This window comes from Gadus macrocephalus, chromosome 20, assembly GCF_031168955.1.
Source record: "Gadus macrocephalus chromosome 20, ASM3116895v1".
Classification (NCBI taxonomy): domain Eukaryota; kingdom Metazoa; phylum Chordata; class Actinopteri; order Gadiformes; family Gadidae; genus Gadus; species Gadus macrocephalus.
In genome coordinates, this window is record NC_082401.1 from 20,560,328 (window position 1) to 20,569,845 (window position 9,518).

Genomic DNA, 9,518 nt, shown 5'->3' on the forward strand with positions numbered 1-9,518 from the left:
GAAATGCAACGAAATATTGTCTTCACCCATTTAATAAATTCTGCAAATTCCTGGTCTAGTCCATTGATTTCAACAATTCATTTATTATGAAAATTTCCATACAAAGTGTTCATAAACAAAATAACAATATGGAAATTGGTGAAAATTATGAAAAGTTTGGAACTGACTGGATGACATAAATGAGAGACGCCAAAATACATTTAGAGTATATGCGATAGAGGAAGGTAGACATCACAGGAAATTAACGTCTGAAATGTCTGTTTCCTGCAATTCTCCTGAAAGGTTGTGTTCCATACACTGGTATACATTTTTTTCTCGTCAGTATTTGTGAAGGAATCTTTGGCATATATTTCTTTGAAATTATGATTTATGATTAACAACTATTCATATCACCCAACGCCTTCAGCCTCAGAAGCATATATGTTTAGAACAAAGAAATGCTGCATGGTTAACAATCTGTCATCAGTACCATCGCGGCAGATACATTTTTGAATTGGTTCGGAAAAAGTTTCATCTATACTGGCTTTGGCTTTTTAACAATAAAATAAAAAAAGCTATAGTGCATCCACCCTTCATAATTCATTCTTGAAGTGTATAATGTCTCTCATCAAGGATCTGTGCCTTGGTGCGTAGTTCAGGATGCACATCAAGAATAGCCCGAAAAGGAGAAGCAGTCCTCACTTAGCGCTTTGCACTCACCTTGTCTTTCTTGGAGTACGTTGACTGGTCTGTTTCTGTTTCCGTCAAGAGTCAGATGCTTTCGTTAAGAAGATCATTTTTTCATGGGAGACTGTGTGAAAGGAAGGCGTAAGAAAGGTTGTGGGCTTTAGAAATGGATAGGACAAAAACTTTGATTTTCTTTGTATTGATTCACATCTAAAATCGGCTTTGTTGATTATTTTCTTTTTAAATACAGATTTCTTCAAGGATGCGATGTCCTGCCTCTGTTTCCAGAGTATTGCTTTTGTTTTGAGCAGTTTGGTTTGAGTGGTGAATGAGGATAGCCAAGCATACACTATTGACCAGCATGTTCATATGAACAAGTTAGATGGGCCTTTTTTAATTTGTGAAACAGGCCTGCTGCATCAATTTGCATCTTGAATTACTACATACTCTTCAAACTACACTAATGGAAGATAAGTGTTGCGGGAGAAGGAATAAGAAAGGGATGGAAGTATCAAGCAGTGTAAGGATTATCTCATATACATAAAGAAGGGGGATTTTGCAACCTGGATTGTTAGATTGGTGAAAACGATCAACACTTTCTTATTATGAAAATAGTGCTGACATGAGCATACTATCTTTAGGAAAGGATAGGCTGTAATTGCAAGAACAAGTCAAAGTAATATCCAAGCAAGGTCAATTTAATATTATTTTGGATATTCCATAGGCTTATTGAAATAAAAAATGCACAATGTGCACAATGCCATGACTTTCTTCATCAGTAATTTTGAGTTTTTTTGTAAAAAACATTTGAGGCCCTTTAAACATGTATTTTAAATGAATTTCTACTTATGCATTACCCTTCAAGTGTTTTCTTGAAAGACAATGACAATATAGTTATCCAATGCTATGAGTTTTTCCTAAAGATTCCCATCCTCCAGATAGTTGTCAATCATCTTCAATATGCCATATAATCGCCAATACATCTCATGGTGGGAATCAAGATGTTGGATAGATGTCAAATATATCGTTGACTCATCTCAACAGTTGCCATATACAACGATACTAAAGCAGATGATGGAGTTTGAGAATGGTCTATTCAGATCATAAGGTGAGCTGTCTGGAGAAAGTATGAAAGTAAGTGACAAAAGTATAACAAAATTATTAGTTTTATTTGTCATTGAAGAAACCTTTCCAAAACCATTAATTCAAAAGTCGAATGGAATCATGTACATGGGAAGGTACAACATACAAAGCATAGAGAATTATGTATGGGCTACGGACGTGGCTTAACAATCACATGTGTGGATATTGTCTGTGTCCTCAGAGTGAAAACAAAATAAGTATAATGATGTGTTTATGGCTTGTGGTCCAGACAGCCTATTCATAGAATTAAATGAGACCCTTCACGGTTTGTACCAGCCAACGTCAAGGCCTTTGAATAACCCTTTCATTTCTCCATTGATTACCCAGAGACACTGACGGCATCTCTGGCAGTCCTTCTTGTACAACGCAAGCAGAACCTGATAGCCGTCAATGGAAGTTAGACTCCTAATCCGACCAATGAGATTTTGGACAATGTCTGTCAAGTGTAACAGACTCTTAGAAGAGAAGAAAACAACGTTGTTGGAATACAACAGACCTATTGTTATCACCATGACACCTTCTTGCAGGAATGTGCTTTGTATCAGAATTGACATCTTCCTGGCGTTCCCGCCCAGGGATTCTTTATGTGCAGTAAATTGCTGCAATGTCCCCAAAATAGACGTCACAGTCGTCTCCTGCACCCGAGGTGTAAGAATTCATTGCTATCAAAAGGTGTCTCTATTGTTAATTTATTTGTTGTTGAATTGGGCATTTTTGGTGTCAGGTGATGTTCTTAACAATTGCATCTTTAAAGTGGTTCTCCAGGGTTTCAACGAGACCATCTGCTGAAATCGCAAACCAGCTTAGAACGCCCTCTTATTAATCGCATTTCTGTGAAAGTGGGTGTGAGAAAAAGTTTCTTTTTAAGACACCTGAACAAAAAATGGTATGCGTTAAGCATCTCTTCGACGTTATATCACGTCGCCTCGCACTTGAATACGTTGAAGATATCAGGCCTGGATTATGATAAATTCTATGTTTAAAGGCTCTTATTATAAGAAAGCTGCTTTCCAAGTGCAATGCTGGGTTTTCGTTTTGGGTTGGTGTTTTCTGACCTCATTCTACTTTTGTTTTATTTTATTTGGCCCTATATCTAACAGCAGATGTGGCTGCATGGAAGGTGCTGTGTGTGCAAGAGGAGCCGGCCACCTGTGCTGTCGCCAAACAGATGTTTTATTTTGAAAAAAATGATATGATGGGCAAATTATTCCGGAGGATGCAGGCTAGGATATGGCTCGATTTGGAAGCAGATAGGAAAGAAAAAGCCCTTCAATTCATTTCAGTGAGGCTTGTCAAAATTAAGGAAGACAAGTGTGTAATTCATTCTTTTATTATTTGTTAAAAGTTGTTTGTTTTAGCTTATTTTTCTTTGTGTATCTTTTCACCTGTCTTTTATCGTCTTAATTGTTTATTTTTACTTAACGTTTGCCCAGTTTTGCAGAATAACATTCAAGCAATATTTATTACCTGACCTGTCCTACTAAGCTTATTTTCTGAAGTGGGTAATCAGCAACTGCAAATTCCCAGTTATTACAAACTCCCACTGTTGGCTTCTGCAGCACATATTATCAAATGTCCTCCTGTCCATCATGTCAGCTAGTATTCATACAAGAATGCCTCCAATCATGTTGTTCTGCATCATTCATCATAAAGAGGCAGTGGTCAACAGACAGCTCCAACAAAACAATGGGCTATTTCTGCAGTCATTTCAAAGATGTTTCTTCTGTTAAGCTTTTTTTTGTGCGTGTCTTATCAGAAGGTAAAAGTAAAAAACAATTCTGCACATGTTTGGTCTGAGAGACACAATCAGAGGTATATGTATAGATATATTTTTTGTTTTGTTTTCTTGTGTGTAAAACGGACATGTATGTTGCAGCTGCAACATTCTCAGTCTCAGTTACAAGGTTTGGTCTGGGTCTTTTGGATGCAAACAGTGCATGCAATTCAAGCATGCATTATCGTATCAAGGGATATATACAGTAGATACAATGAAAACGCAATACGTGCAGCTGTTGCCCCCCAGCCCCAGAGACCTGCGTTCAAAGTGGAGTCTGGTTCTCCTAGCTAGGTTCCAGCTCCCAGAGGTAAAGAGGCCAGGGGATAAATGGTGTGATAAATGGTGTGATCAACTGGTTGCTTTGGGTATTGCTTTTAAACCCATATCTCCATTCAAAGACTTCAGTATATTAGTGCTTGTAGCTAGTATAGATATTTTATGTTACGTCATTTCTTGGAAAGTTATTTCCAAAGCAGAAAATAGATTTACATAGAGATAAACTATGCAAGGAGATATTGTGAGAGAGAGGTGCATACACACACAAAACACAGACACCCACACACACTCACACATACACATACACATACACACAAACACACACACATACACACACACATACAGATGGAGACAGACAGACAGACAGAAAAAATCTGTGTGCGTTCGAAATTGTTCAAGCGTGCAATAAAAATGTCAAACCTTGACATTTCACTGGTGGGGACAGAGAGAGAGAGAGAGAGAAAGAGAGAGCAAGAGAGAGAACGAGCAAGAGAGCGAGAGAGAGCGAGAACGAAAGAAAGAATGAAAGAAAGAAAGCTAACTGCTAGGTTTAGGTCATGAACCGTGTTAGTGTAGTCAGGGAGCAGTGAAATTAAAAAAGGAGTGCTGGCAGGAAAAGATGAATGAACTTCATCAAACTAAGGTTTCAGTGAGTAGGTTTTGCCCGTATTACCCATTAGCAAGGACACCATCACTTGTAAGTTAACAGTGTTTGAACTATAGAAATCAAAATAGTGGTTGGCTGGTTCCTGGTGCCAAACTAATCATTTACCCACATTATGAGTCGTAATGTTGTAAACTTCCAAGGGCGCTAAAGTTAATTGTATATGTGAGTGTCAACGGCACAGTACCAGTGATGGATTAGGGAGGGATGTATAATACAATAATACGTGAAAACAAAGACCGGGATTTTTCTTCTGAAAATGGGAACAATGCAATATGTTTTAATGTAGCCTGCTGGAAGGTGGTATTTCTAGCTTTCCTCCTGCACATAACGCAGGTTATTATTCACTGCACTGAGTACGACCGGCACTGGGGGTCCAAACAAATCTTTTTTTTTTTATTCAGGACAAAGGCTTTTATCCAAATCAATTCATGGTTAATAAAAGCCCAAGTTATTAAGCAACAGGTATGGATTTATGAACCCTGCTCAGGAATGATAACAATTAGTCTGGGGACATCAGGGATCGAACCGTAAAATTATTGGTCTACCCTAGCGGCTAAAGTAGTCCGCCCCTTAATTGGACAGGGTGTTTGTTTGGTGTTGTGTGTGCTATTTGCATTGTGGCCAATCCAAATATTATAGTGTACACTTGTGTGAAAACTTTAATAAAATTGAACTTTTTAAAGCCATTGCCATATGAATACAGTTGGAGACAAGATGTAATAATATTACATAATTGACTTACTATATTTACTATGTGCCTTCTCATTTCTCATCAAAAAACAATACTTTTGTGAAACAGGGGCATCTCAATTCCTTGGTTTTTTTATGTTCACATAATCCCCTCGTACAAAGGAGGGCAATATTTAAACACAACTTTACATCACCTTCCACGGTGAAGTATGCACGATGCGTGACCTTTACCTCCAACTCTTGACCTTTGAAAGAATCAGCACAATATTAAGCAGCGACATCCCTACTGTTAAAAAAAGTGAATCCTCCACCAACCACAAAGACCTTTACCAGAGTTGTAATATTTTTCATATTCATAAACGGGCAGCAATCCTCCTCACCCAAGGCTTACCCCGAGGCATGCCTGGGATATTCCATGAGTGGTGCCAAACCTTTTACCCAAACGTACATATGTTTGGCTGCCAAAGAATCCGTGGCATGATGCTAGCTCACAACATATGTTTTCAGAAATAATTGGTGAGGTGTTTTGTAAAAAAATAAATTGAATAATAAAACTGTACCACAGTGCATCTGTCAACAACACAGGCAGCCATAAGTAGATGCTTAAATGGTTCACCTCTCTGCGGTGTGACGGTGTGTTCCCTCCTTTGCGTTGACTTGTTTGACTCACACCTCCAGTGCAGATGTTGACTAGTTAACTCGTCAGCACTCAGCAACCGCTGTTTATTACACATTGAAATTAAAATAAGTAGGATAATATATATATAACGTGTTGTCTCCTGTCCATTGGGTTTATTTCGGTATACAATAAAATTAGGCCTGAACACATGACAATGATAAAAAAAAAAGTGTAAACATTCATTCTAGCAGGAATGTGTTGGTTGTGTTGGTTTACTTTCCTTCTTGGAAGTGTTGTTTTGTTGAGTGTTATAACCAGATGTGTATTCCATGTGTGTCTGTGTGTGTTTTGTGTGTGAGTGTGGGTGAGTGTGTGTATGTATGTGTGTGTGTGTGTGTGTGTGTGTGTGTGTGTGTGTGTGTGTGTGTGTGTGTGTGTGTGTGTGTGTGTGTGTGTGTGTGTGTGTGTGTGTGTGTGTGTGTGTGTCTGTGTGTGTGTGTGTTTGTGTGTGTGTGTGTATACTGTAATTTGATGTGTTTCTGATCCCAAGCCAAAGAAGCGTGTCAATATGAAAGGAATTACACAGGCACACCCAGGGTTTCTATCTTTTTCACCCCAATTCCACTCACAATTGAAAGTACCTTGCCTCTACATTTCTCTCATCAAGTAGCTTGAGCTCCTGTCTTAAAAAGATAAAGCAGAAAGACAAAAAAAAAAAGACGATAAAAGAAGTTGAGGGAGGCATCAAAGCAACAACTGTTGTTAGTGCAGCACTACATTTAACCTCTTATTTTAAGTCATAAATCTTTTAGGCTTTTCAGCACCATGATTAATTACAAAACACAGTAAACAAAATACTTAAAACGAGAAGTGAACCCCCTGTTTGCCTATTACAAGAACCTAGACAAAAATCATAGCGATACTGCTGTTGACCTTGGGTGTTAATCTATGCATAATTAGTGGTTGCAAATACAGCCAGCCGCCCCTACGGTATAAGCTTTAAAATCTCATTGGCATTCATGTATTTCTACCTTTTCATAATCTGCCTAATATGTTGCCGGTGGAGCCCATAATAAACCATTGAACAGGATAATTGTTGTTGTAATTACATGTAAAGAGCTTATTTCCACACAATTTAAACAACTAGGGCGACTTACTTACACTCAGAGTGGACTATGCGTGACCAAAAAAAGGACAAATACAAAACAAACAGCCACATTGACCGCGTAAGGATTGGTGACAGCTTACAATTGTTGAAGTGCACTTTTGCTCATTATGAAAGTAATACAATAAAGCGTGTTCATATCAATAAGTCACGCTGCGATGGTTGTCAGCGTTGGACAGCTGACGGGCCTGACACGAGGCACTAACAAAAGCATGAATTCTTAGTTTCCAACTGCAAACCCTGTTAGTGATCTAAAAGTAATTAAGCAATGTTGACAAAACAATTAGGGTTATAGTATATGGCGTAATTATTTATCATCTAATAACACGACGATGCGACTTTGCCTAATTAAATGCATTGCTGATGGCACACAGCTACTGCTGGGCACACCGAGGGGCTCTAGCGTGGAATAATTAAGCCTATTGCTCTCTCTCTCTGTCTCCCTCTCTCTCTCTCTCTCTCTCTCTCTCTCTCTCTCTCTCTCTCTCTCTCTCTCTCTCCACCTTCTCTCTCACTCTCTCTCTCTCTCTCTCTCTCTCTCTCTCTCTCTCTCTCTCTCACCCTCTCTCTCTCTTCACCCTCTCTCTCTCTCTCTCTCTCTCTCTCTCTCTCTCTCTCTCTCTCTCTCTCTCTCCACCTTCTCTCTCTCTCTCTCTCTCTCTCTCACCCTCTCTCTCTCTTCACCCTCTCTCTCCCTTCACCCTCTCTCTCCCTCTCTCTCTCTTCACCCTCTCTCTTCACCCTCTCTCTCTCTCTCTCTCTCTCTTCACCCTCTCTCTCTCTCTCTCTCTCTCTCTCTCTCTCTCTCTCTCTCTCTCTCTCTCTCTCTCTCTCCACCTTCTCTCTCTCTCTCTCTCTCTCTCACCCTCTCTCTCTCTTCACCCTCTCTCTCCCTTCACCCTCTCTCTCCCTCTCTCTCTCTTCACCCTCTCTCTTCACCCTCTCTCTCTCTCTCTCTCTCTCTCTCTCCCTCTCTCGCCCTCTCTCTCTCTCTCTCTCTCTCTCTCTCATCGGGTTAGGATTGATCACCAAGACAAACCGAGGAGAGCACTCTCCATCCACATCAGGCTGATGTATTCACTTCCACCCACCTTCACTCTGCATGGCCCCGCCTCCTCCAATGGGCTCTCTGTAGCAAGCCTAAGACCTTCAACACTTCACTCGCCATGCCCCCCTGCCCCCCCCTTCACACACACACACACACACACACACACACACACACACACACACACACACACACACACACACACACACACACACACACACACACACCGCCATCAATCCTTCAGTGTCTGTAACAATCAATACTAACCATACCAATCAATACTTTTCCCTTTTCAATTCTTAATGAACAGCACTCTAAAAACTGCTATCAAAAGTATTCATGAGGACATTTTTCACCGTGCCGTGCTACACGTCCCCACTGGCTGACGTGATAGTATTCACATTTCATAAACTGAAAGCTTCTGACAATTATCTGGAATGAGGGTGATAATAGCTGTAAAGATGTAAGAAGTAAACCCACCTGCTTTCAAACATTTGTTTGCTTTGGAGCCTACTTTCTGCTGTCCATTGACTTTTACATCTATTTTTGTTAGTATTTATTTGAAATAGATTAAACTGTTATATTGTTGCTCTAATATTTTTGTTTAATGGGCCCTTCGTTAATTGTAGATGCATCATTTATAGTTCCATTTATTTTAATGTATTGGTCGCTTAGATAAGGTATGAATAATGTCGTGTTGATGAGGTTATTTAAGTTTGTGCTTTGATTATGACATTCTATGTTGGAAATTCATGCATGTTCTTTTGCTGAAACACTGAATTTAATTAAAGATATTTCTACAAGTTCAAATTGCCGACAGGTGATTAAAAAAGGTTAATTAATAACGTGAGAGGGAAAAAAAAACGCTAACAAGCTCCTGTAGGAAAGACATGAGAGGGAGATGCGTGATCTGTGGCCTGTGTATGGCCATCGTTTCGACGACTTCAACGATCAATTACCCTTTGGCATTGCTTTAGAAAGTGACTCGGTTCAGCCGATTCGTCTCACTTTCTCTCTTTCACAGGATGAAGGGTGAGTCAACGGACACATGCAGAAGAAAAAGAGATAAAATGTCTTAGATCGCGCCCGGACTCATTACAATTCATTGCATTTGTTGTCAATAGTTTTTGTTGCTGCTGTTTTTATTGGTTTGATGTTTGTACGATGCAGACAATAAAGTAAGCTTAATCTGATTTGTATGTGAAAAAGACACTTGAAAATATGGGAACATTAATTAATATTAGTTAATGCAGAATTGAGCTTTACATTGAACTAATGGTCTCGTAACCATTAACTAATGGTGTTCATGCTTAAGAATGGTTTTCATGTCAACTAAGGTATTGATATTCATTATTTTATAGGGTTTAGGGTTAACCCTAACCCTACCACCTATGCTGCCGGCATTCAACAATGCTTATTCCTTCATTAACCAATGTTAATTTATGGTTAATAATGAATAACAAATGTATC